General features: G+C 43.8%; 1 long non-coding RNA gene across 5 annotated transcripts; it reads left to right on the forward strand.

Annotated features, from left to right (window-relative positions):
• Positions 1-1532: 1532 nt before the first annotated feature.
• On the forward strand, positions 1533-27473 carry LOC147428956 (uncharacterized). Of its 5 annotated transcripts, XR_015185881.1 has the most exons (6): positions 1533-1722; positions 1871-2007; positions 2094-2672; positions 2754-2901; positions 25707-25811; positions 25966-27472. It is a non-coding gene; the product is annotated as an uncharacterized LOC147428956 (long non-coding RNA). The 5 variants fall into 5 exon arrangements; XR_015185880.1 differs by having other exon boundaries at positions 1536-1722; positions 25707-27473; XR_015185882.1 differs by lacking the exon at positions 25707-25811 and having other exon boundaries at positions 1536-1722; positions 25966-27471.
• The last annotated feature ends 250 nt before the right edge of the window (positions 27474-27723 follow it).

The following is a 27723-nucleotide window of genomic DNA, read 5'->3' on the forward strand; positions in this document are numbered from 1 at the left end:
TTTCCGTTTTAGCTTTCCTTGTTGGGGACTTGGTCGCGTTATGAGTGGCTTGATCGTGGGCTCTTTTATTATCTTTCTGAATGTCCATGGGTGCCGCGGGGGGGGGGGGGGGGGGGGGGGGGGGGGGGGGATGTGTTGGGGGAAAATTCTCCTTGTTGAAAATATCGGGTTGGGGAGAGGCCAAGTTGAGGTCTATGATCATGTCAGCATCCATTTTGTTAACCTGGCCTTCAAGCTCAGAGGGTAGCGACTCTTTCACATCCGATTCTGACACTTCCAACTCTTGGAAGTCGTTATCGTTAAAGCCAAGTAAGGGAGCCAAAACAACGAACCTGTTCGGTTGCCAGGTTTTCCTCTTATCACGCTGCTTGTCCCTACCCTTGTCATTGTTCTGTGCAGCGCTTTTGCCTCTGTTGTGTGTTACTGTGGTGAAACCACTAGAATCCCCTTCTTTGCTCTGCTCAATTTTCTCCGAAGTTGAAGCTTGAGGGGCAGGGGGAAATTTGATAGGACAATTTCTTACAAAATGAGATTTGGCCCCACAATGGAAGCAATTATTAGGTAGATATTTGTATGATATCTCTTGCTCAAACAACTCTACATCATCAGTATAAATGTCGATGGACGTAGGAAGGTCTACAAAAATGTCCATTTCAATTAAGACCTGAGGATGTCAAGATGGGATATAGTTGGCCTTCTGTCTCCCCCCTAGGACCTTTCCCATTGGAATGCTTAATTTCAGCCAAGTGTGTATGATAATGCATTAGCAGATTGGGAAACTCTACCCATACAGGGTACTTGGCTAGGGCAGAGCGGTCAGGGTTTAAGTCTTTATTCCAACGAAAAAGACTTAGGGGAGAAGACCAAATTACCCACTATCCATGATTGAGAACGGAAAATGCCATCTTTGCATTTTGAATATAAGCAGATAATGACCCTTGGGTAAAGCCTGTATCGTTCTACTTTTGCAGCCAAAGTACCCCATTGAGATCTAATCCAATTTCTGAGGATGTCTACAGGCGGACGTGGACCCGCTAAACAGACCGATGAGGGCTCGTTCTTCTAGATCTTTCTGTTTCTTTCTTATTTGAGAAGCAGGTAGTGTAACATGAGGCTTACCTTCGTTACTTGGCGCAGGGCCTCCTGCAGAAGTTCCTTGGCTTTCTCCCGCGACAAGGTCCTCGAGCAATAGATCCTGCTGCTGCTGGTGGGGGCCTGGGCAATCAACTTCGCTACTTCTTTTTGCTGATTCTTTGAGATGGAATGTCGGCGAGGGGGCTCCATCTCCGCCCTGCAGTGATGGAAGCTTTGAGTCGCTGGGCTAGCCCTTGAGGGAGCGCTTGAAGAACCTCTTGAAATAGGAGAGTTTGAATGCCTGTTCTGGGCGTGTCAGGCAAGACTAAGCTTCGATGGGGAAGACGATTTGACGGGTGCCAGGCATTGGGGGAAAGGGGGGCATTAACTTGCTGGGTATTCGTCATGATGAATAGAAGGGGCGTATCCTCAAAGGCCTAAAAACTGCTCTCTACCCCATCGCTAGGTTTTCGCACCCAACCCTTCGATCCTTGTGCCCCTCATAATTTATAGTAGTATGTGGAGGGTGCATAATTTATAGTAGTATGTGGAGGGGCCCAAGGTAATTAAAGTATGATCGCGTGAGTATGGCGAACTGAGCTCGCATGCTGCTACCTGCTTCTCGTACTGCCTTTTGGCTAGGGATCGGTACGCATTTAATCCTCTGCACCATCCTTGCCCTTTCTCCTCTAGGCTCTACCCCCTTCCCTACTTTGAGTCGCATCCCTACATGGACAAGGTCCCCCCCCCCCCAAAAAAAAAAAAAAAAAACAGACACACACACATTCAAATGCAGGTCTGTGGATGCAACATTACACACCATTACATGGGAGAGGAGCTAGTTGGAATTGTCCAGAGCTCTTTTTTTGGAAATCGTTCAGCTAGCTCGATATCAGAAATTCGTTAAGCTAGCTCGACATCAGAAATTGTAAGGTTGTTTTTTTATGCAGAACCTTCTCTCTCGTTGTTGTCTTCTGCTAGTAAATCTGTTACGGAAGGATTTCTTGAGGTGGATGCAGGTTTCTCTAACAAAATCCTCAAGCTAGGAGAAACTGCATCAAAATAGAAGGACAATTGGGCACGAAATAAGTTTGACAATTGGAGGAAATTGGTTGGACTCACGTGTGAAGTGCCTCTTGAGAAGCTTGATTTGCGTATTTTGGATCAGTTCTTAGCAGGTTCTTTCTTCTTGTTTGTAAGAAAGGTGGAGGGCTATTTCCATCTTACACGTTGGTGGGCATGATGTGGTGCTTTGGTAGGCTGATTAAGAAAGAGCAAGATCTTCGGATTGTTGCCTTGAGGATATCTGAGGTCCTCTTCGACATAGCAAAAAATAGATTTTAAAGGGCACCAAGGTGTGTGCTTCCATGCGTAGATCCGTCGTGGCAGGAAAGAAAAAAGGCTTCTGTGATTGAAATGACATTAGAAGAAGAGATTCTTGGAGATATTGACTTTAGCATGCTTTACAACTGTGGATGCCAAATGACATTTGCCTTTTATTGTATGCTTCATTTCTGCATTAGAGGTAGGCTGGAGCTTTACAGATTAGAGGAATCAATTTTCTACTGTGGCAATGATGAGCTTGGTGGTTATTTGAGGTAAATCATTTTTGGAATGACATTTTTTACGAGGGTTGTTGCGAACGATAGTATTTGCTTGATTGTTTTTGACATGTGTAGATTTTGCGAGTGATACAGCAAGAACTGGAAGGTGGATCTAAATCATTTTTAGGTCGAGCTTTTTCATCCAGCTGTTACCGTTCGTGATGATGATTTGCCAGCAACGTTTGAGCAGCTTATGCGTGTCCGGTGCAATGGAATTGAAATGGTGAAGATCTAGGTTTTACACTTCCACAAATCTTTGCTTCTTTCCTTGCGTTAATGATTGCTTCTTAGCATGAATATGGTTCCTTTTATTTTCTGAAGAGAGGGAATGAGAGAGGTAGAGATAGTCACAAGACGGGCACCACGTGCCAATAGAAAGAATAGACTGAACAGACTTTTAGCACTTCAATAACATCTGAACTGAGAGAGAGAGAGAGAGAGAGAGAGACGACACACGACACGAAGTGACGGAATTCCACCCCAGAGCGTATTGGCCCCAAACCTTCACGTCCCTTTTGGTATTTCTTTATATTGCATCAACACAGCACAAGCTGGCACTCCATGCTCTGCACCTTCTCCTAGAAGTGTGCCAAGAATGAGCCCATGGCCTCATATTTAAAGGCCATAGGTCCCAAAAGCAATTTACATGAAAGGCCTTCAAACTCAAAAGCATTTGGTCCAAAAGCAATGCCCAAAAGTTGCCAGCGTGATTTACGGAAATCCATAGAACTACCACGCTAGCAGTGCAAATCGCAGAAATCCGTACATGTTGCTACGTCAACAGGCCAACTCAATTTTTGGGTTGTCCGTACAGTTGCCACGGCAGTATATCAACATAAAATGCGGGATTCCGTACGGCTCTGTCATGTCAGCAGACCAATGTAAGATCCTTCTATTGCTTCTGCTTCTTTCTGTTGCTTCTGCTTCTTCTAGGGTTTAGGCTCCTTGGTTGTGATCTGAAGGTTGGCTCTGTTCTTCACTGACTGGATACGTCAGCAGTGAGAGAGAGAGAGAGAGAGAGAGAGAGAGAGAGAGAGAGAGACCCAATGGGGTCCCAACCAACCCTCTCAAGGGCCCTCCTCGCACACCATTGCCGATGTGATATTTGCTTTTGATTGCGCAAATGAAAAACACATGCAATACCTCAAGTGCAAACTCTACCAACTCAAATGGGGAATGCCGCCTCAGTAACTCTTCAAGATGAAGAACCTCCGAGGGCTAATTTGATGCACCTTTGGATCCTTCGATGTGTGAAAATAGAGAGGATGATAGGACCGATGATGGACAACAATGGGAGCACTTGATGCTACAAGGGAATGGCCGAGAAGAGGTTCAATGGGCTACCCAAGTACCAGACTGCAACGAGAATACTGGCTAGATAGATCTGAGCCGTTTTTGGCGAGTGAAAGGGGTTCAAATCTGAAATCGCTAAGTTGTAGTGCTGAAAATTGCAAATCGCTGTTTGATTTGTCGTCGTGGAGCAAAACGCTAGGGTTGATGGCTGATGCAAAAACGCTAGCTGAATGGCTGTAAAAACGCTGGCTAATCTGGGTACTTGCTCCTAGTGATGAAAGCGCTAGCAGATTTGATGCAAAATGCTAGCCTCATTGCTTGTCACAAATTGCTGATGTGTCGAGCCATTGGAGATGTGAGCCAACCTACAGATCCCAGTTAAGGGACCTAAACCATAGTTACCTTGAATCGGATTTTGGAATGGGGATGAGGAACGGCAACAAGCATGAAACGACATTCCCTATTAAGAATACTCACGTTTCAAACACGGAACAGGGATTTGCACCGAGAAGTTAGAAGGGGAACGGGGAACGGAGGCCTAAAAATGGGCATCCCTGTAACTATGGCCTAAACCCCAAAAGAAGTAGAAGAAGCAAAAGTTCAAGTAACTTATGGATACCGCATCTGATGGGGCCTATAATAAATAGAGCAGGACCCCTACACACACATAAAGACATTGCGTAGCAAACTGATGATGTGGCAACAACTGTACGGATGCCTGTGATTTACGCTAAGTGCCATGTGCCAACCTATACAGAATTCTACGTTTCATGTTGGTCAATGATGACAGCTGTTTTTGGGAGGCTAAATGCGTTTAGGACTGGATGCTTTTCATGTATTGCTTTTGGATAGACTAAGGGCCTTTAAATATGTGCCATGGGCTCAGTCTCTGGCACGTCTCCGTGTGGGAGTGCAGAGGACAGAGTATGAGCTTATACTATGTTGCAACAATATAAAGAAATACCGAAAGGGGCGTCAGTGTTTGGGGCTAGTTCTCTCTTAGGATGGAACTTCGCCACTCCTTGTCTTTTGTGTCCTGCATCTCTTTCAGTTTAGTTGTTATTTGAAGTGCTAAAAGTAGTTCAGTCTTCTTTTCCATTAGCAACATAACACCTCAAGAGCCTGCTCACACCTGTGCAGATTGGCCTCTTGGCCCTCCAAGTACAAGGCTGAGTCGTCGACAAACTCAGCGTCAAGGCTGCCCTAATAGGGAGCTCAAGACCACGTAGGCCAACCTGCTGAGAAGTCAAAATCTGCTCATCGCCTCAGCATAGAACAGGAAAAGGAAGGGAGCAAGAGGGAAACCCTGTCTGACCGAACGCGTGAGCAAGAAGCGCTCCCCTCTCCCTGTTGCCAAGAGCACCTGACTGTGCGCACGCTTGTAGAGAGCTGACACACCTCTGATCCAAGCATCAGTGAAACACATCCTGTGTAGACTGCCCTCCAGGAAGTCCCAATTAACTCTGTCGTAGGCCTTCTCAAAAGCGAGGAGTATCACTAAATCCTCTCCTCGGAGACGCGCGAGGGTAGATGCCTCCCAAAAAGAGAAGATGTTGTCAAGGATACTACGCTCCTTGACAAAACTTGTCTCGGTCCCATGTATAATGCTCTCTAGTAGTGACTGGATCCTCAAGCTCAGAGCCTATGCTAGAATTTTGTAGGATGAGTTGAGGATGATAATGGATCGTCATGGTCGAATCTCATCCAAGGAGCCTCCCTTAGGAATTAGGTAGATCAAGCCCTCACTCATCTCGCCAGTGTGCATCTCGCCAGTGTTCAAATCGTACTGGAATGTGCTGCAAAGATTTGAACTAAGCAAGTCCCAATACTCCAAGAAAAAACTGGGAGTCAAACCATCCTGCCCTGGACAACTACCTCGGTGAGTGCTCTAAGGGTCTCATGGAGCTTCTCTAGTTGGAGGGGAAGCTCAAGTCTTTGTCACATCTCCTCGGTAACTAGGCAAGGCATCTGTGCCCAAACCTGCTCTCTGCATGCATCCTGGCGCTCTGATTGAGGCTCGACTGACAACAGATCGCGATATAAATCAGTAACAACTGCACGCATATCCTCAGGCTCTGAAGCAATTGATCCATCAGGTCTCGTCAACTGACTAACACTGGTGTGCGCATGGCGTGGTCCCACTGTCTCAAAAAACTTCTCAATAACTGTCATCCACCTTGGTCCACTGAGATGCCTATCAATGGAAGGCAAACTCATGGCGCCGTTCCTCAATGCTAGTCAACTCCTGCCTAGCCTGCTGCATGTGCTTCTTTAACCATGGACTGTCTGGATGCTACTCCTGCATCCTCTGCAAGGAAACAGTGTCCCGTCAAGGACGCTTCTCCTCCTCCCTGACTGCAGCCAAGCAAGCTGCAGACTCCTGGAGGAAGAAACGACTAAGCTCTGTCAGTCCAGATGCCACTCTACCAGTAGCGGTGTCCAGTGTGTCGAGGCTCTCTGTCCAAAGTGCCTCCACTCGCTCTCTAAGCTCTGGATCCAGCAAGATCCTCTCGGGGATGCGTAGATTTGTTATGCTTTCCTGTATTTTAGTCACTGTCCTTATGTGATCACTTTTCATAGGCATGCCATATTGTACGATGAACACGATTCACTCATGAATGAGCACGGGTGTATGCGGATTACTCATGAAAAGATGAAATGTTTGCATTCAAGGAATTGACATTTGATGTCTCTTCCTTGACATGACACAGTATCCGAAAGAGCACAAGAAGGAGTGAGCATCAAGCATCGGCATTTCCATTGTGATTTGCCACAGTTGATAGATTTAGATCAGAAAGACAAGTTTTGATTCCATTGTTTGCGTGTGTTTGATGAACGGTTTGGCACTCCGTCTATATGTTCATCTACATTGCATGCACAGTCTTTAAAGAAGACTAGAATTTTTCCAGTCACTTACATGGAATGGGTATGTTCATGTTTTTGTGTTGGAAGTGGTTTTATGAATTTTCATCCTCGGAGATTCTTGAAGAAGGTAGACGCGTGACTATCGTCGAAGTTGAAGCATTGAAGGAGCCACAGATAACTTTGTGTTGCTTTCGGCGCGGCCCAAAGAAGTAAGCGTTGCAGACCTTTATGAAGTTGAAGTATCGCATGACCCACGCATAAGAGAGGGCTGGCGAAGAGTCCTTTCCAGGATTCCAGACGTTGTTGGCGATCTCCCTCGACGCCATACAGTTCGGTATCAGTACTTCACTTTGAAAAGGAGGGGATGTCACGTGCACATCTAACCCTATGTGTACGTGGACAAGCTACTTCATGACAAGGGATCAGTCAGCCTAGCTTAGGAAGTGTTCTGGCACTTTTGTGAGTCTATTCGCAGACCGTGCATGCCTAGACATTTAGAGTAGATACATATCCTTTGGTTGCACACAACATGGTCATCAGCGTTACCATCAGATTCCATCAAGAGCATTTTTACAGTGCATAGACCTAGTTTCCCTATTTTAGCCAATTTTCACTTATTATTTTTAAGTGACTTTTGTTGGGAACTAGGTAGGGCAAATTGGCTTATAAGAAAACCTAGCGCTAGCACTTTTGGGCAGAAGAGGCAACAGGAACCAAGTGTTCAACAGACACCTTCTCAGCAAGAACCCCCCTCCCCCCCCCTCTTCCCCCTAGCCTGTCAACCTTGCATTTTCAGCCACAGACCAAAGATCAACCTAGCATTTTTCATCAAGGACAGCCCTGGAGGTTGCAGACAGCAGATCAAGCTTGGCGTTAGCAGATTGCATCAGCAGAAGCCTAGCATCTGCGTTTTCAGCACGTCGTCGTTGCATCATCGTCATCGCCGTCGTCGTCGATATAGAGTCAGAATTCAGCAAACAAAGATTTGCAGATTTCAGCCCTTAGCGTTTTCAGATTTCAGCCCGTCTCGTGGTCGTCCTCATCGTCGGCAAGTCCATTGCATTGTAGAGATTTGTGCAATCAATAGTAGATCACTCTCGCCATAGAGAGTGGGGCCTTCAAAGAAAGGTTTGACAACATTCTGGTGTCGTATTCTTCTCTTTATCTCTCAGTCTCAGCACCTTTATTCACAGTGTTTATCCACTTGTTTGTGATCATTTGCAATCTCTCACTAAAGGAACGGAAGGCTCTCCCTTCCATAAGTAAAAGGAACCTTGAGCACAGTTCGGAGCACTTATCTTGAGCAAAGTTCAACATTCACATCCGCAGCACCTTACACTACTGTCCGCTCGCTATGTTTTCCCATGTGTGAGTTTGGCTTGTGTCATGCCTTGTTAGCAGGATGGATTTGGAGGAGACTTAATATTGAAAATGAGACCCAAGTCCTATTCATAGGGCTTTATAACTAGAGGGCCAAGTTCACACTTGTTGAACATACTGCAAGCGTCCTTCCTGATGTCTGGGGACATAGAAAGAGTGCGAAGAGACCGTTATAGACTCATGGTTGGCGAAATGGACCGCCTTCTTTGACATGCATTGTTTTAGTGATGCCCAATGTCTTGGGCAACTTTTAGTTCATGTTGAAGGGAAAGGCATACTCTTGGTGGGTTGGGTTATGAACGCAACCTATGACTTGGCAAGAGTTTCAACCGATCTTTCGTGCCCGCTTCATGCATGTCAATAGGATCAAATGGTTTAAGAAACTCTTTTGCTATGAAATGGGGAAGATACTCTGGACATCTACTCACAGGACTTCAAGGACCTCCTCCATAAAACGAAGGCCCTTGAAGATCAGAAATTCGTTTTACATATGATGTACCTGTTCGGGTTGCCACTGGCATATCAGAATGAAGTCTTATTCAATCGGGTTACAACTATTGAGGACATCTTTAAGTTTGGCAAGAATTTTGATAATACCTTAGCAGCTTCTAGATATGGCCCAACGGATAGGGAGACTCCTCACTGTGGTTCCTCCATGTTCAAGCGTTTAACCAGCAGCCACTGGTCAATCATTGGACCCTATGGGAAGAAATTCAAGAACGATGGCAAACCAAAGACCACCTGTATCGAGGATCAAAAGAAGAATTGATGCTTCGATTGCCATTAGACTGGCCACTTCCGTGGCGATAAGGCTTGTCTTAAGCGAAAAAGAAAGTCGTCCAACTCCGCACTGGCAAGTACTTCAGTAAACGCAATCGAAAACAAGACAAGTACTTTGTCTTGATTTGATTCAGAGATTTTTTATGTTAATGTACGTAGCTGCGTGGGTTGTCGCATTCATAAGGCTGTGTTTGGCCCGCATGATCTTGAAAAATCTTTGAATCAAAACAAGACAAGTACTTTGTCTTGTTTGATTCAGAGATTTTTCATGTTAATGCACGTAGCTGCGTGGGTTGTCCCATTGATAAGGCCGTGTTGGCCTGCATGATCTTCTTTGCGTTAAAGAGCCCAATGGCCACACCGTGACAATCTTATTTTTTACAACGACTCTACTTATAATTTTATTTCTTCTCGTGTGCTATAGGCACCTAGGCTCAACACGTCACCCGTTGACCACCCGTACGTGGTCCGTCATGTGGAAGATCGAGGGTGCGATCGTTGGACGACGCTTGTGCCACAACTTGACCTATCAATCCAGCACTACCACGAAGTCTTAGACTTTCGCATCATGGGTCTTCAACATGTAGATGTTATTTTAGGCATGCCATGGTTTTACCATAAGACGACGTCTCTCTCTATAGATTATGCATCGCATACAATTTTCTTTGAACTTGATGGTATGTACTGTGTGGTTGAGGGATTTTCTTCCTCTATAACCACCAACTATGATGTAAATCTGCTTCAAGCTAGTGAATTCAATGTGTTTTCTCATGATCCTGGTGTAGAACTTGCAGTTTGTTTGGTAAAAGATTCTGTTATAAATTTTCCGTATCATTGTCATTCTCTTGTTTGACAAAGTAATGCTATGGTATCAGAAATTTCTGAATCCCTAATGCGACTTTCAAGGACGAGATAGCTAGACAAATTTAAGCCTATCTCGCAAAGGGATTTATTGAACCTAGTAAGTCTTCGTAGGGCGCTCAAGTTCTTCTCGCAAAAAAGGACGAAGAGATGCGCTTCTGAGTAGATTACAAAGGTCTCAATAAGGTCACCGTCAAGAATAAATATCCTTTGCCGCGATTGAATGTCGTCGTGGATCAACTTTCAGGTGCTCATTATTTCACGAAGATTGATCTACGGTTCGGATACCATCAGATACGGATACATCCGTGTGATGTCCCAAAGATTGTATTTGCACGCGATATGGACATAACCAGTTCTTGATTTTACCCTTTGGGTTTACCTCCTGCCAGTGTCCAACAAATGTGAATGATCTCTTTCGTCTGTATCTAGGCAAGTGGGTGGTTGTGTTCTTTGATGATATCTTGATTTATAGCAAGATTTTAGAGGAGCACTTGCAACATTTTCATCTCGTTTTACGTATTTTAAGAGGAGAAAAGTTGTATGTGAAGCAGACTAGTGCGGATTTTCCCCACCCAGCTGTTGTATTTGTGGGTCATGTCATCTCGGTTGATAGCATCCGCATTGACCCCGAAAAGATACGTGTTGTGTTGGATTGGCCCATCCTTCACACCATTAGGCAAGTCAAATCCTTTCTATGTTTCACTGGCTTTTTTTACAAATTTATCAAGGACTACACTCGTATTGTTGAACGATTTACTCGTTTATTGAAGGGTGTTTGAAGCAAAAAGCGTAGCGTTAGTCCATCTATTCGATGGATTGACGAGCTCGATCAATGTTTCCAAACATTGAAGCAACTTGTCACTACTGTACAGTGCACCAATATTGCAGATTGTGGATCTGAACACACCCTTTGTGGTGGAAACGAATGCCAGTGACTATGCCATTGGTGTTGTTTTATGTCAGGATGGTCGGCTATTGGCATTCGAGAGTCGCAAGTTCACGGACGTACAGATGCGTTACTCCACACAGGAGAAGGAATCATTGGCAGCCATTCATGCTTTGAAGGTTTGACACCATTATCTCTAGAGTCTACAGTGCCCGCTTCGTGGTATGGGCAAACCACTACTCTTTGAAATATCTCTATGATTAGCCTGACATTCGCGATCGAAAAACAAGGTGGATAGAGCTCATGTAGTAGTTCGATTTTGAAATACGCTATCGTAAGGATACTACCAATATAATAGCCAATGCCCTTAGTAGAATCTCTAAGGTGAATACTCTTTATTTGCTGAGATTTCAACTAACTTCTCTCAACGGGCATTGCCAAACTTTCGTGAAATCTGGCAACGATTCCAGTAAGAAATGTGTAGCCTGGATGGCTTTGGCGGACCAGACGCTCGTGGGCTAGCTATGGAGAGAAAGATAGCGGAAAAGTATTCCATTCGGAATGGATTACTTTTCAAACAAGGCAAAGTATGTGTGCTTGATGATGAGGATATCCGCAACCAGATTTTATTTGAGTGTCATAACGCCCAAGTGCGGGACACTCTGGCATACACTGTACTTTGGCCTTGGTTGGCCGGTATTTCTATTGGCCCCATATGAAAGCTTTTGTTGAAAAGTATGGGTGCAATGTAATCTCAACAAAGCTAAATGCCAAAAGCGTGCTTTATTGCTACATCCTTTGCAAATTCCCAAGAGTAAATGGACAAGCATTTCTATGGATTTTGTAGTTGGATACCCCGAACCCATCGTGGTCACGATGCCATTTGGGTTGTTGTTGACTGACTCACAAACATAGCAAGATTTATTTCTACGCGTTCCACCGTCAAGAGCCACGAGTTAGCTCAATTGTTTGTGGACCATTTATACAAATTGTATGGTTTACTCGAGGAAATTGTGAGTGATCATGATTCAAAATTCATTAGCAAGTTCTGGCAAACAGTCTTCCAAAAATTGGTAACCCGTTTATGCATGTCATTCTCAGATTATTATGAAACTCATGGACATATGAAACGCACAAATGAAACTATGGAGGATATGCTACAAGCATACGTTTCCCGACGTCAATATGATTGGGAGCGCTATCTCTGGCAGGTTGATTTTGTTTATAACAATACTAAACACTCGGCTACTGACTGTAGTCCGTTTATGCTTATGTATGGTTATGAGCCGAAACCACCGATTGCCACTGGACTCAAGGCGGTCAAGATGCAATCAATGAACCCAAGAAGGCATGTTAGTGTACCTTAGGGTATCGAAGGATTCTCCAATGATCCGAACTGGTCCATGCTCGAAATTATCTTCTTGTTACTATGGTCCATTCCAAATCACAAAGAAGAAAAGTGGGGTTTCTTACAAGTTGGACTTGGCTCAGGGCATTGCTGTTCATCCTGTATTCCATGTGAGCTGTCTAAAAGAATGGTTGGGATAGGATGACTTAGTGATTCCTTTCGAGGAGATCGCAAACTTGGAAGACTCCACCCGCTATATTCCACTTCAACTTGAGTCAGTTCTCGATGAACGGGTCCGTCGGTCTCGCAAGACCTCGTACCCCGAGTATTTGATCAAGTGGAAGCACCGTCCCAAGTCCAAAGCTACTGGAGAGTCAGTTAGATCGTTAAAGAGTCGTTTTCCTAGTTTTATACCCGAGGAATTTACTCAGGACATCAATAAAAAATAAAGGGAAAGTTTTATGTCCCAAACATCAGGAAAGGCATCCGCAGTATGTTTCGCCAATGTGAACTTGGCCCTTCAGCCAAAAGCCCGGACTTGGGTCTCATTTTGTGGGATTATCGAGTGAGATCACCACACGTGGACTCTTAGCTCTTGGTAGCTCTATCGATACATCCGTACCGGTGTGGGCGAGGTGGTATGGGACACCAGGCCTTGCGATAGGGGCTAGCCCGTTTGGCTGCAGGCTCCCAGGCTGGGGGGTGAGCTTGTACTAGGTGAGCCTGATGTCTGATGTCGGCTCACTATGTTTTTCCATGTGTGAGTTTGGCTTGTGTCATGCCTTGTTAGTAGGATGGATCTGGGAGGAGACTCACACAATGGTATCTCTCCCTAATATCATAGTACACTGGGTATCGACATATGTATTGCTCCTTTTTTTCAAGCTCTTGGCCACAAAGCTCACTGTAAGGTGCAGCGGAATGAATGTTTGAGCTTTGCTCAAGATGAGTGCTCCGAACTATGCTCAAGGTTCCTTTTAGTTCTTATGGAAGAGAGAGCCTTCCGTTCTTAATGAGAGAGTGCTATGATCACAAACAAAGTGAATGGACACTGTGCGTGCAAGTGTATGAGACTGAGAGATAGAGAGAGAAGAGAGATACGACACCAGAGACGTAAAACCCTCCTCCGAAGGCCCCACTCTCGTCGGTGAGAATGGTCTACTATTGATTGCACAAAGTGGTACAATGATGATCCATGGAAACTGATGCAACTCGAAGCTAAGTCGGCGACGATGACGGTGATGTCAATGATGACCTAAGGGCTGAAATCTGCTAAAGTTTGGGGCTGTTTTGGGTGGCTGAAAAACGCAGGTTTTGGGGAGGCAAAAACGCTGAGTTCTGCTGTCCTTTTTGACTGAAATCGCTGGCTTATCTGCTATGCTTCAAGGCTGAAAATCTGGGGGCTGATTCGGGGCTGCTGAAAACGCTGATTTGGCTGCGTTTTATCTGCATTTTTAGGGGCTGGATTTCTTGATAAAAACGCTGGCTGCTACAGTGCTTTATGGCTGAAAACGCAGGTTTGCCTGGTGCTGAAAACGCTGGTTCATCTGCTACTGAAAACGTTGACTTGGAGGTGCTGCTGGCGATAGGAAATGCTAGGTGCAAGCGGCTTCTGCGGTCCAGAACTGAAAATGCTGAGGAAGGGGGACTGCTAGCAATGGCAAAAACGCTAGGGCTGAAGGGGTGCTTGATGAGTTCTTGCTGAGAGAGAGGGAGTACCTGCTGTGTGAGGCCTGTTGTGCTCCTTGTTCATTTGCCAAAGAGTGCTAGCTTTGGTTGGCTTATATATTTTCTTACCCAAATTGCCCTACCTACTTTTGTTGGAAAGTCACTTAAATTAATAAGTGAAAAATGTCAAAAATAGGAAAAACAAGTTGAATGCACTGGAAAAGTCTCCTAACTGATTCTAATGGATTCTGATGGGACTACTAATGAACATGTTGTGTGCAACCAGAGGATATGCATCTACACTAAGTGATTGGGCATGCACGGTCTACGAATAGACTCACAAAAAGTGCCAGATCACTTCTAATCTAGACTGACTGGACTTGACTGAACCCTGTTATGTTGTAGCTTGTCCACGAACACATAGGGTTGGATGTGTCACGTGACTGGGCATGCACGGTCTACGAATATACTCACAAAAAGTGCCAGATCACTTCTAATCTAGACTGACTGGACTTAACTGAACCTTGTTATGTTGTAGCTTGTCCACGGACACATATGGTTGGATGTGTCATGTGACATCCCCTCCTTTTCAAAGTGAGGTACTGGTACGGAACCGTATGGCGTCGAGGGAGATCGCCAATAGCATCCGGAATCTTGGAAGGGACTCTTCGCCGGCCCACTCTGATGTGTGGGTCGTGCGATACTTGAACTTCATAAAGGTCTGCAACGCTTGCTTCTTTGGGCCGCGCCGAAAGCGACAAAAAGTCTTATGTGGCTCCTTCGATGCTTCAACTTTGTCTAGAGTCATGCTTCTGTCTTCTCCATGGCTGAAAATTCCTGAACCCATTTCCAACACAAAAACATGATCATACCCATTCCATGTAAAGTGAGTGGAAAAAATCTTGTTTTCCTCAAAGACTGTGTATGCAATATAGATGAACATAGAGACAGAGTGACAATCCGTTCATCAAACACATGGAAACAATGAGATCGAATCTTTCTCTTATGATCTAGAGCAATCAACTGTGGCAAAACACAATGGAAATGCCCACGCTTGGTGCTCATACTTTCATGTGCTCTTTCTACCACTGTGTCGTGCCAAGGAGGAGACAGGGAATGTGACTTCCTTTAATGCATATTGTTCAACTTTTCATGAAAATTCCGCATACATTCGGGCTCATCCATGAGAGAAACGTGCTCAACATACTATATGTCGTGCCTAGTGTTGCCAAATTGGCTTTATCTGACAGAAAAATAATTCTAAATGAATTATTGGATTTATAAGTGAGAGGGTTTTCTCGCTTGGAACACCAAGGAAAAATAATTCTAAATGAATTATTGGAATTTTAAGTGAGAGGGTTTTTCTCACTGGAGACATCCGAGTACAGCGTATTCCTAGTGCGTCATTTAAAATAATGACGGGAGCACTGAGAATGGGAATATCTGTAAGGCCACCAGGAACGGATACTTCTGATGCGTCACATCAGATGGGTGATAGGGAGCATCGGAAAGAAGTATCCGACCATCTGGGAACGGACATCTCTGATGCGTCATAGGATGGGTGACATAGAGCATCGTGAAGGAGATTGTACCGTAAGCTCGGTAGGAAAGGACTAGGTGATGGGTATTCCTGATGCGTCACAAGGTGGGTGACGGGTGCATTGGAAAGGGAATATCCATAGTCGGGAGGAAATTCCGAACTGTGTTAGAATTGCGCACAAGGAAAAAGCAAGCACTTGAATGAAGATGGGTTCAGAGGAAACTTTGAGGAAAAACAGATGCTTTTTGAGAAAGCGGGATTGCTTTTCGGGAAAGCAGATGCTTTCCCGCGAGGAAGTCTATGTCTGCATTGCAACTGTGCATGTGATTGCATCTAGGGACGCTTGGGAAGTGGCTGTGAAAGCATTGTTTTTAACTTATAAGGTTTTATTGAGTTTTTGGGCAGGTTCAGACTATTTTTAAAATACGCCGGCCGCCCATTTAATAAGTGGGCAGCCATCTGATAAATAAGGCAACAGATCAACTAGCGTTTTCTCTCTTTTTCTGGCAGAACAGAATTTTTTTTTTTTTTTTGAAAAAAAAAATGGCCGCGATCTCTACGCGAGCAGCTATTCGTGCCCGTGGCTAGGAGCTATAAAAGCACCACATGCCCTCACTCGAGGGGAGGACCAATCTTTGCAAGGAGGAGATGTTGTTGCAGATTTCAGCCGTAAAGAAGACGTTGCCGGTGATGCCCATGGCTGCCCCAAGTGTACCAGATGTCGCCAAGACGCAGTGCGCGAGTTCCCTCGTGAAGAAGTGCCTACGAAGCGTGTTTCCATCACGACAAGTTGCTGTTTTTCTCAACCCATAAACGTCGTAGACGGGGCTGATTTACGAGAAGGAACCCGAGAACACACCTCTTTTGTGTGTAGGATTGGAAGAGAGGATTTTCTATGTAGAGATCTCTTATGGGGAATTTCTTTTTTCGAGAACCGAGTTGCGTTTCGAGCATCGAGACTTTGAAGGTAACGATTTTCATGTTATGATCTTTGAGTATTTGATTGCAGGTGTACTTCCTCTTCGTGAGGGAGTAGGAGCAGAGGAAGGCATGAGCCCCTGCAGGAGAAAAGCGCTCTGAGGAACTAGAGCCAGATCAGCCCAAGGGTTTCGTACACGAGTTTGGGAAGTAGATCCACGGATCGGAGAGAGGTAGTCTCTCAAGTTGCGATCCGGAAGTTGGGATTCCCAAGTAAGGACTTCGTGTCCGGGAAAGCAGAGTTGTTCTGCGGGAAGAGGACTCTGGAAAGAGAGTTGCAGGGATGCCATGCCCTGAGTCTGGTAGGTGAGATCCAGAGGTGAGAACCTTGATTCTCGAGGAATTGGAATAAGGAATAGAAGTTCCTTGGAATAGGGTTTTGCCCTAGGAATCAGAAGCTGAGGCTTCCGGGAACCATCAAGTCTTATTCTAGAACGAACGTGGTAATACGTTCGGTTCAAGTGCTTGTATAGACTTCTCCTCAGTAATAAAGATACTATTACAGGGGGGGACCAACCCATCTTCTGGTCCCCAGTAGTGTGTCGATCTTATCACTCTCTATCTCTCTCTCTATTTATTTCTCTCTATATCCTCTGGCTTCAGTAATAAGTGATAAATCCTATTTATCCGAATGTATTTTATATTGTTATGCGCTCCCGTTTGTGACAGTGGTATCAGAGTATGGTCTCCTATCTTTCTTTGTAAAGGAGGACGACTTGGGAAGATACGGGAAGAAGCCATGACAAGCCAAGAGAGAAGTAAGCAGACGGAAACCTAAGTCCTGTAGGAAAAGCTCGCAGAGTTGGAATTTTTTTTTTCTCTCTGCAAGAAGTCGACACAAGACTTGGGATTCTTTGAGAAGGCGACAAGAGCATGATGCTCAAGAACCTAGAGAATCCAAGGAGCGGAATGCTCCAGATCCTTCAGAATCTAGAAAATATCCATCCAGAACCATAGCCAAGAAATCCCGTCATTCCGGGAAGGATATGAAGGTCTTTAGACCTAGGAACACTCTGGTCAAGTTTGATACTTTTGACGGAAGGGAAGATGTCCCGAAAGCAGTAGTTTGAAGTTGCCTTTGCAAACGGCAATTTCTGAGAAGCGTCGAAGGTGAGGCATGTGACCAAACACCTCAAGGGGGATTGCAAGTACTTGGTGGTATACCAAAGCTTTGCAAGGAACTTAAAACAAGACTTGGATTCAATTCAAGGCTGAATTTTCTGACAAATTTTTTTCCTCTACGCTCTGAGAAAGGCATCCAAGAAGATTGGGATCGGTTTGCCCAATAGGAACACGAGCGAGTCAAAGCAAGGAGTGGTTCACTCTTGCCAAGGTAACTCCACTCTTGATCCTCTCTGAGGAAGGAAAGATAAACAAATTTAACGAAGGACTTTTGCCCGAATTTTGTAAACCCATTTGCAAGATACTTTGCAGCAGATGGTAGAGTCAACAATAAAAGCTAAAAGTGTACACCTCAGTGTACATAGAATACAATCCCCTCAGTGGGACAAGAACCATTGAACACAGAAACAACGAATTTTTGTGACCTCTCCTCGAAGGATACATTGCTATCCGGTAAAAGTTTGGAGTAAGGGAATTCAATATAACTCGTGAGTTTTTGAATAGAAGACCCTCAAAACTTTAAGTGAGAGGGCAGGTCTTTGATCAAAGTTAAATCTTTGAGGAACTCATCAACTGTGTATTGCTTTTATGCACGAGATATGCACGTGTCTAACCAAGACAATCACTCTCGAGTGTTTATGAGAGTAAGGTTGAGTCAGAACATTGTTTTATACGATGAATTGCTTTGCTTAACCATCCGGAAGGTCCATGATTTGTTATGGTATCCGGTAGTTCTCCCACAAATTACCTGCTATTGCGGGTAGGAAATTATGAAGGAACCATTATGAGCTTTCAAGCAAAGAAAAGCTTTCATGAAGCTTGAGTACTCTTTAAGTCCACACCCCCTACCCGGTAAGGGAAGATATGGTAGTGCTTTCCGCACAAGTGAATGAACACTCTCATTATGAGGGAAGGAACAAGCGACGACTACGGCCTGTGCTCGAGGAATCCAAGGATTGAAATCCTAGATTATTTGATGAGCGGGTTTTGCTCTAAGAATCGAGCCAAGGGATCGTCAAGTTGAGCGTCTTCGCTCTAAGGATCTTACGAAGGGAAGGTAATATCCCAGGTTTATCGAAACACTAACACAGCTTAAGAATTATGTACACCTTTGAGTACATGGATAACACACGAAGATGCAGACCTATGCCAAGGAAATGGATGAGAGTTTGTTATACTCTCTTGAGCGCCTTTTTGCGCGCAAGGATATTCCGACACGAGAATCTCTATTTGAGATGTGTTCGGTAGAAGGAATTTGAGTTTCTCTATGGAGAAGAGGTTTTTCTTATGGTCGTGATCATTGAGTACGCTATGTGCTTTTACCATTACAGTAGCAACTTTTGGTTGCGGTATATGTTTCTCCATGAGCAGGTCAAGTAGCATTTAAATGCTGCTGGAATAAATTCGAACTATTATGTTCGTAAGAATATAGTTCGCCAACCGTTTCAAAATGGTAAGAATCAAAGAGGGTTCGCTCTATTGTGAACCGGGTTTGAACGTACGTTCAGAAAATGCTATGGCTAGAATCCTATCTGCCCGAGATTCTGCAAGGCGTCATTGATGCTCGCAAGGTGAATCATTTTTTATGATATTGTAAGGAAGAGACTCTAATGGGCGTCTGGAAAACACTGCTGGTGGTAACAACTCGCAGGAGGAAAAGATTGGAAGGAAGTGCCGCCGTGCACAAGGAATCTTCGGATTGGAATCGTCCGCCTACGTTGAGCGACAGCCCCAAACAAGAACCTTCTTTAATGTTATCGCAAACTCTGTTTGTGAAAGAAAGACATCGAGCTTAATGCTCTATGACTTGGGCATTCCCTATGTGGGAGGACACAAGAGGTTTAATACCCTCTAGGCTAACAGCGCAGGATTATGCGCAAGGACAGATACCTAGATTGATTTCTAGGAAGATTATTCTTCTCGAATTTGAGAAGACGTAATCAAGTTAACAGAGTCTCGAATAACGAAACTTTGGATCAGAACAATTGGCGTACCCAAAGCAAAGGCCCGAAATAAGAACTTGCTTTGGTAAGGTGGCACACTTTGTCTGCCATAGGAAGATTCACATGAGCTTAATGCTCTCGACATACCCTATGCGGGAGGACACAAGAGGTTTAATATCTTTAGGACTAATAGCGCAAGGTTATGCGCAAGGACATAGACCTAGATTGATTTCTAGGAGGATTATTCTTCTCGAAATTGAGAAGGTGGAATCGAGTTAACAGATTCTCGGATGAGGAAACTTCCAATCTGTCGGAAAGACGCGAATGACGAGTTCTTACATGGCTCGTAACTTTAATGAAAGGTGAAGGACATCCTCGAGGTACTAGAGGAAGCACATGAACCGGTAAGGTAAGTATTGAATTATTGAATTTTTGTTTAATTTAATTTTTAGCTTCTCTTCTGAGAAAGGACCAGCTCAACTCACCATTGAGCAAGATTTGGAATTTTTCCGATTTCTCCTTGGCAGTTCAGTTGGACCTCTACAGTTGAGGACAACTGTTTATAAGTGAGAGGGATGTTGCCAAATTGGCTTTATCTGACAGAAAAATAATTCTAAATGAATTATTGGATTTATAAGTGAGAGGGTTTTCTCGCTTGGAACACCAAGGAAAAATAATTCTAAATGAATTATTGGAATTTTAAGTGAGAGGGTTTTTCTCACTGGAGACATCCGAGTACAGCGTATTCCTAGTGCGTCATTTAAAATAATGACGAGAACATTCAGAACGGGAATATCTGTAAGGCCACCAGGAACGGGTACTTCTGATGTATCACATCGGACGGGTGATAGGGAGCATCGGAAAGAAGTATCCGACCATTTGGGAATGGACACCTCTGATGCGTCATAGGATGGGTGACATAGAGCATCGTGAATGAGATTGTATCGTAAGCTCGGTAGGAAAGGACTAGGTGATGGGTATTCCTGATGCGTCACAAGGTGGGTGACGGGTGCATCGGAAAGGGAATATCCATAGTCGGGAGGAAATTCCGAACTGTGTTAGAATTGTGCACAAGGAAAAAGCAAGCACTTGAATGAAGATGGGTTCAGAGGAAACTTTGAGGAAAAACAGATGCTTTTTGAGAAAGCGGGATTGCTTTTCGGGAAAGCAGATGCTTTCCCGCGAGGAAGTCTATGTCTGCATTGCAACTGTGCATGTGATTGCATCTAGGGATGCCTGGGAAGTGGCTGTGAAAGCATTGTTTTTAACTTATAAGGTTTTATTGAGTTTTTGGGCAGGTTCAGACTATTTTTAAAATACGCCGACGTTTGATAAATAAGGCAACAGATCAGCCAACGTTTTCTCTCTCTCTTTTTCTGGCAGAACAGGAAAAAAAAAAATTTTGAAAAAAAAAAAAACGGCCGCGATCTCTACGCGAGCAGCTATTCGTGCCCGTGGCTAGGAGCTATAAAAGCACCACATGCCCTCACTCGAGGGGAGGACCAATCTTTGCAAGGAGGAGATGTCGCTGCAGATTTCAGCCGTAAAGAAGACGTTGCCGGTGATGCCCATGGCTGCCCCAAGTGTACCAGATGTCGCCAAGACCCAGTGCGCGAGTTCCCTCACGAAGAAGTGCCTACGAAGCGTGTTTCCATCGCGACAAGTTGCTGTTTTTCTCTGTTTTCAGCCCATAAACATCGTAGACGGGACTGATTTACGAGAAGGAACCCGAGAACACACCTCTTTTGTGTGTAGGATTGGAAGAGAGGATTTCTATGTAGAGATCTCTTCTGGGGAATTTCTTTTTTCGAGAACCGAGTTGCGTTTTGAGCGTCGAGACTTTGAAGGTAACGATTTTCATGTTATGATCTTTGAGTATTTGATTGCAGGTGTACTCCCTCTTCGTGAGGGAGTAGGAGCAGAGGAAGGCATGAGCCTCTGCAGGAGAAGAGCGCTCTGAGGAACTAGAGCCAGATCAGCCCAAGGGTTTTGTACCCGAGTTTGGGAAGTAGATCCACGGATCGGAGAGAGGTAGTCTCTCAAGTTGCGATCCGGAAGTTGGGATTCCCAAATAAGGACTTCGTGTCCGGGAAAGCAGAGTTGTTCTGCGGGAAGAGGACTCTGGAAAGAGAGTTGGAAAAGAGTTGCAGGGATGCCATGCCCTGAGTCTGGTAGGTGAGATCCAGAGGCGAGAACCTTGATTCTCGAGGAATTGGAGTAAGGAACGGAAGTTCCTTGGAATAGGGTTTTGTCCTAGGAATCGGAAGCTGAGGCTTCCGGGAACCATCAAGTCTTATTCTAGAACGAACGTGGTAATACGTTCGGTTCAAGTGCTTGTATAGACTTCTCCTCAGTAATAAAGATACTATTACGGGGGGGGACCAACCCATCTTCTGGTCCCCAGTATTGTGTCGATCTTCTCACTCTCTATCTCTCTCTCTATTTATTTCTCTCTATATCCTCTGGCTTCAGTAATAAGTGATAAATCCTATTTATCCGAATGTATTTTATATTGTTATGCGCTCCCGTTTGTGACACCTAGGAAAAGGGATCACATAAAGATGCTGACTAAAGTACAGGAAACGATCACGAATGAAACACTCGAACAATGCGTGTGTATCAATCATGCAAACACATAATACTTCCTGTGAGGGTTCTTTGGACCTAGGCTCGAGAGCCAAGATCGATTCTTCCTGAGGGGGTTCTTTGGACCTTGACTCGAGAGCCAAGATCGATCCTTCGTGATTGATCGAATCTACAACGAGGTTAGCTTCGCTAGAAAAAGTATCCACTAACACATCATCTTTGTGAACAATCACATCATCTTCATGTAACTCATCATGCTTGTGAAAAATCACATCTTGATCATGCGAAATCATCATGCTTGTCATTGTCATCCAAATCATTGACATCCAAATTATCATGCTTATCATTGTCATTCAAATCATCATGCAAATCATTATCATTCAATTAATCATGCTTCTCATAATCATGCAAATCCTGTGTGTCATGCTTGGGAGAAGAAGAGACTGAGAGAGTCTCCTTTTCCCGAATCTCTTGCATCTGTGCTTGCATTTGAGAAAAGAGTCGCAACATCTCTTGCATTCTTGCTTTGGTCTCGCGATCAAATTCTGCTTGTCTTGCTTTATTCTCGCGATCAAATTTGGCTTGACTTTCTTTTTCTTCCAAGTCGTAGTTACGTTCTATGGCTGCCACTTCTTCTTCGTAGTCACGGTCTATGGCTGCCATTTCTTCTTCGTAGGTCTTTCTGTCTGCTTCTCTTTCTTAGTCTAACTCCTCCATAGGAGTTAGCGCAATCCTTGACGTAGATAGGAAAGGGGAAGGGTCGGAAAAACCTCCTGGTGGGAAAAATTCTTCTTCTCCTCTCTCATGCTCATCACCTCCAAGCGAAGTATCCATTCCGCTTCGAGTGATGACCATTCTGAAGTTGTGGTTCTTGTGGGTTCTTGTGGTCTTGGGTTCTGAAGTTCACGAGGAACTTGGGTCTTGCGGGGTCTTGGATTCTTAAGTTCATGAGGAACTTGGGTTCTTGAGGTTCTTGAGTTCTCCTTTAGCTTGCAATCTGTGTTCGAGAAGGATCTTCTCTTCACCCGAGTTCTACTCCTTTCCATGGGCGCACCCCTTGTCGGCCTTGCGCTCCCACCAAGGTTGCTTTTTCCCACTTCACGTCGAGTGGCCGGCCGCTAAGTGCACGGTCCGCTCTCAATGAGTGAAAAGAGACACAAGCAAAGGCTGGACAAGCCCTTCTTTCTTGGGTTTCCTGTCACTCTTCAAAAACACGATTAGGAATCGACACGCCCAAGCGAACTCGGGTTCGTGCGACCTCAACAAGCAAAAAAAAAATCTTGTTGTTCTTTCCTTAAGTTATACAGAACACTGCCAAAGCTCTGATACCAATGTTATGTGCAGCGGAATGAATGTTTGCGCTTTGCTCAAGATGAGTGCTCCAAACTGTGCTCAAGGTTCCTTTCAGTTCCTATGGAAGGGAGAGCCTTCCGTTCTTAATGAGAGAGTGCTATGATCACAAACAAAGTGAATGGACACTGTGCGTGCAAGTGTATGAGACTGAGAGATAGAGAGAGAAGAGAGATACGACACCAGAGACGTTGTAAAACCCTCCTCCAAAGGCCCCACTCTCGTCGGCGAGAGTGGTCTACTATTGATTGCACAAAGTGGTACAATGATGATGCATGGAAACTGATGCAACTCGAAGCTAAGTCAGTGACGACGACGGTGATGTCGATGATGACCTAAGGGCTGAAATCTGCTAAAGTTTGGGGCTGTTTTGGGTGGCTGAAAAACGTAGGTTTTGGGGAGGCAAAAACGCTGAGTTCTGCTGTCCTTTTTGACTGAAATCGCTGGCTTATCTGCTATGCTTCAAGGCTGAAAATTTGGGGGCTGATTCGGGGCTGCTGAAAACGCTGATTTGGCTGCGTTTTATCTGCGTTTTTAGGGGCTGAATTTCTTGATAAAAACGCTGGCTGCTACAGTGCTTTATGGCTGAAAACGCAGGTTTGCCTGATGCTGAAAACGCTGGTTCATCTGCTACTGAAAACGTTGACTTGGAGGTGCTGCTGGCGATAGAAAATGCTAGGTGCAAGCAGCTTCTGCGGTCCAGAATTGAAAACGCTGAGGAAGGGGGATTGCTAGCGATGGCAAAAAGGCTAGGGCTGAAGGGGTGCTTGATGAGTTCTTGCTGAGAGAGAGGGAGTACCTGCTGCTGCCTGAGGCCTGTTGTGCTCCTTGCTCATCTGCTAAAGAGTGCTAGCTTTGGTTTGCTTATATATTTTCTTACCCAAATTGCCCTACCTACTTTTGTTGGAAAGTCACTTAAATTAATAAGTGAAAAATGTCAAAAATAGGGAAAATAGGCTAAATGCACTGGAAAAATCCCCTAACTGATTCTAATGGATTCTAATGGGAATACTGATGATCATGCTTTGTGCAACCAGAGGATATGCGTCTACACTAAGTGACTGGGTATGCACGGTCTACGAATAAACTCACAAAAAGTGCCAAATCACTTCTAATCTAGACTGAACCTTGTTATGTTGTAGCTTGTCCACAGACACATAGGGTTGGATGTGTCACGTGACACTCACATATATTGTCATGTGCTGGGATGTCTGTCCACCTGTGTGTCTGTGTCTAGAGGCCATCTGCCTATCTCTGTCCTCAACTTATGGTCTGTCCAATGGCCAATGCACAAGTGCGAATTCCCTTGGACTTCTGTCACGCATGAATGGTGCCTAGGTGTGGCCTAGTAATTAGTGGACGAGGATCTTTACAATCGCCATCCAGGCATTCCTGTCACATGTAGCGCTCAATCATAGTAGAGAAAGTTATTATGGCAGCTGGTGCATCCAGTCAATTTGTTTATGAGTACTTCAAGTGGGTGATGTCGTGTCTAAAGGGGACATGGGGGAAGGGGGGGCAACAATTGTGATGTGGCTTGGCCGATACCTCAGTCTTTGGCATCTTGGTTGGCTGCCCTATGTGGCAGGAGAGAGCCAATAGCGCTTTTTCCCCATTGGTTCATGTTAGCGTTACCCTTGATAGTCCGCCCTTGTCTGACAGCTGCCTTAGTAACTTTTCTGAGAATCAGGGCCATGTCCTACAACAACTTCGTACTTAACCTCATTGACTGACATATCTCAGTTCTAGGTAGGTCCTTGTGAGTTCCTCGCATTGTCATTATTGTGGTTAATTAGGTGTAGACTAAATTTGTGAGTGACAGCAAATTGGTTCAAAGTTTGCATTGTTATTGGTATGTTGTGCAAAATTGTCCAATGTATGCAACTAAATGTAGTCGAGTTTGCTTGGTTTCTAAAGTATGTAATTAGATACTCTGGCTGATAGTGAATTGTATGCTCATTTTGTGAGATGCAGAGATCACATATCTTCTTGGAAAGCACATTGGAGAGTTGAGAAAATTGGAACCTCTGTAGCAAAAATATTGGAATTTAGTCTTGAAGAGTGGAAGCTTATGTTGGAGAGAGACTACTTAAAATGCATTCTTGTTCTTGCTAGATTACACATAACAAAATATTTTTCCCAAAAAGAAAAAGCTTTACTTTTCCTCTCTGATGGTTTTAAGGAGAGTGCGATTGCCATTGTGCGGGAGGTTAACTTGTGAAGTACACATATTTAAGTTTCATAATGTATATTGTTTGTTAATGTTGTTATGTATGTGCATTAAAAGAGAGTTGTAATTGCAAATGATCCAATCCTCTTGCTAAGAGTGTCGTGAAGAAGCTTCGTGATAGCAGAGAACTTTTTGGCTCTATTGTGTTTGTCAAAACAGAGAGCCATTGCTTAGCATTTACTGCTTTTGTTGCAGGTCAATGTCAAACATCTTCGCAGTTTTGAAGTCGATTTAGAGAAAGATCAAGACCAGTGAATCTTTTTTGCTATACGTTATGTAGGAGTTTCACTGCACAATAAGGTTTAAATGACACAACACCATTAAGATTGTGTTCTTTAAAAAAAAACACCACAAAATAAATCCATATTAAAGCTAGAAATAAATTTGAAATATTTTAAAAATTGTGAACCAAAGAGCTTTATTATGTGCACAATCATTACCTCTTTATTTGCAGGTGAACCAATTTACCAGCTGGTGGAACTATAGTGCATTCAGATGAGTTTGGAAAGCTATGATATTTTGCAAGAAATCGCTCTGCAACAGAAAAATGATCCTTCACAATTTTACCATGTGTCACATTAGGGTCCTCTACAACATCTTTCTCTTGCAGTGATGTGGCCTCATAACAAAGTCTCAATGTTAAACTCTTCGGCTTCAAAGTCGAGCATGTGGTGTCCTTTTCTTTTTTTCACGCAGCTATCTTTGAAGCTATGTTCAAAGTTCCCTACATGGTAGAGTTAGAAGAAGATGTCAATGTGATTGTTGGTAGATTTTAGCTCTACCTCTTATGTCCAATGACTATTATAGCCTTGATTTCTAAAGTGGAAACTTGTGTATACAGGAAGTGATGTCTTCCTCATATCACACCCACCATTGTAGGAGAAAGATGCTATAGAGGACCTTTATGTGATACATGGTAAAAATTGTGAGAGATCATTTTTTTTATTTCAAAGCATTTTTTTGCAAAATATCCTTGCTTCCGAAATTCCCGGATGCACTATAGTGTCACCAATGGTTGTGCAAAGAAGAAATCTCTTTGGTTCATAATTTTTAAAAATATTATAAATTTATTTTTGGCTTTAATATGGATTTATTTTGTGTAGTGTTTTCTTTGAGAGAACGCGAGCTTGATGGTGTTGTGTCGTTTAAGCCCTATTGTGCAGTGAAATCTCCTACATGGCGTATAGGAAAAAGGATTGTTTTTGGTCCTGATCTTTTTCTAATTCGACTTCAAAACTGCGAAGATGTTTGACATTGACTCGCAACAAAAAGCAGTAAGTGCTAAGCAATGGCTCTCTGTTTTGACAAACACATAGAGCCAAAAGGTTCTCGGCTATCACGAAGCTTCTTCACATCACTCTTAGCAAGAGGATTGAGATGGATCATTTGCAATCACAACTCTCTCTTAATGCACCTACGCAACAACATTAACAAACAATATACATGATGAAACTTAAGTATGTGTACTTCACAAGCTAACCTCCCGCACAATGGCAATCGCACTCTCCTTAGCAAAATATTTTGTTATGTGTAGTCTGACAAGAATAGGAATGCATTTTAAGTAGTCACTCTCCAACAAAAGTTTCCACTCTTCAAAACTAAATTTCAATACTTTTGCTACCTTTGCTCTCCAATAGTATCCAGAAATCAAGTGTTCGTGTATTGTTTACATAGCCCATATTCAAAAGTTGCTGGTGCAAGATGATCTTCTTAGGCTTATCATCATTAATGACAGTGCCGATACTTTCCGAAGACAACAAACTTAGTGTCTCCTTCACTATGTTGCTTGCATTTGATTCCTAATTTGTCCCTAGTAATTTGTACAAGGACCGATGGACGGATATAATTGGGGTCTAATAATCATATATGAACTTAAAATTTGCATTTGTAATCTAACTGTGATTGACACTTGTCATTCGATCGTGTTTTGTTATGGACGGATTCTTGTAATGTTGTATATTGGGGCTTTGAGGAGCTAAGCAAGACTTGATTTTGTATGAATTTTGTGGTGCTGTTGAAATTTTCATCTAAAGAGTGTAGTATCACTAATTGGTAGCATTCTTTTGTCATGGCGTTGTTTATGCTATGATATTTGTATCGACATGGCTTGTATGTCACAATTCTTGCTAGCAGTGGCTTGGTGGTGGTTGCACATCTTCATTGTGGCTTTTTAGAATTTTTTGTATGTGTTGAACATCTTACTAATAAGGTA

The sequence above is a fragment of the Adiantum capillus-veneris genome, chromosome 22 (assembly GCF_014529385.1).
Source record: "Adiantum capillus-veneris isolate H3 chromosome 22, ASM1452938v2, whole genome shotgun sequence".
Classification (NCBI taxonomy): Eukaryota; Viridiplantae; Streptophyta; class Polypodiopsida; order Polypodiales; family Pteridaceae; genus Adiantum; species Adiantum capillus-veneris.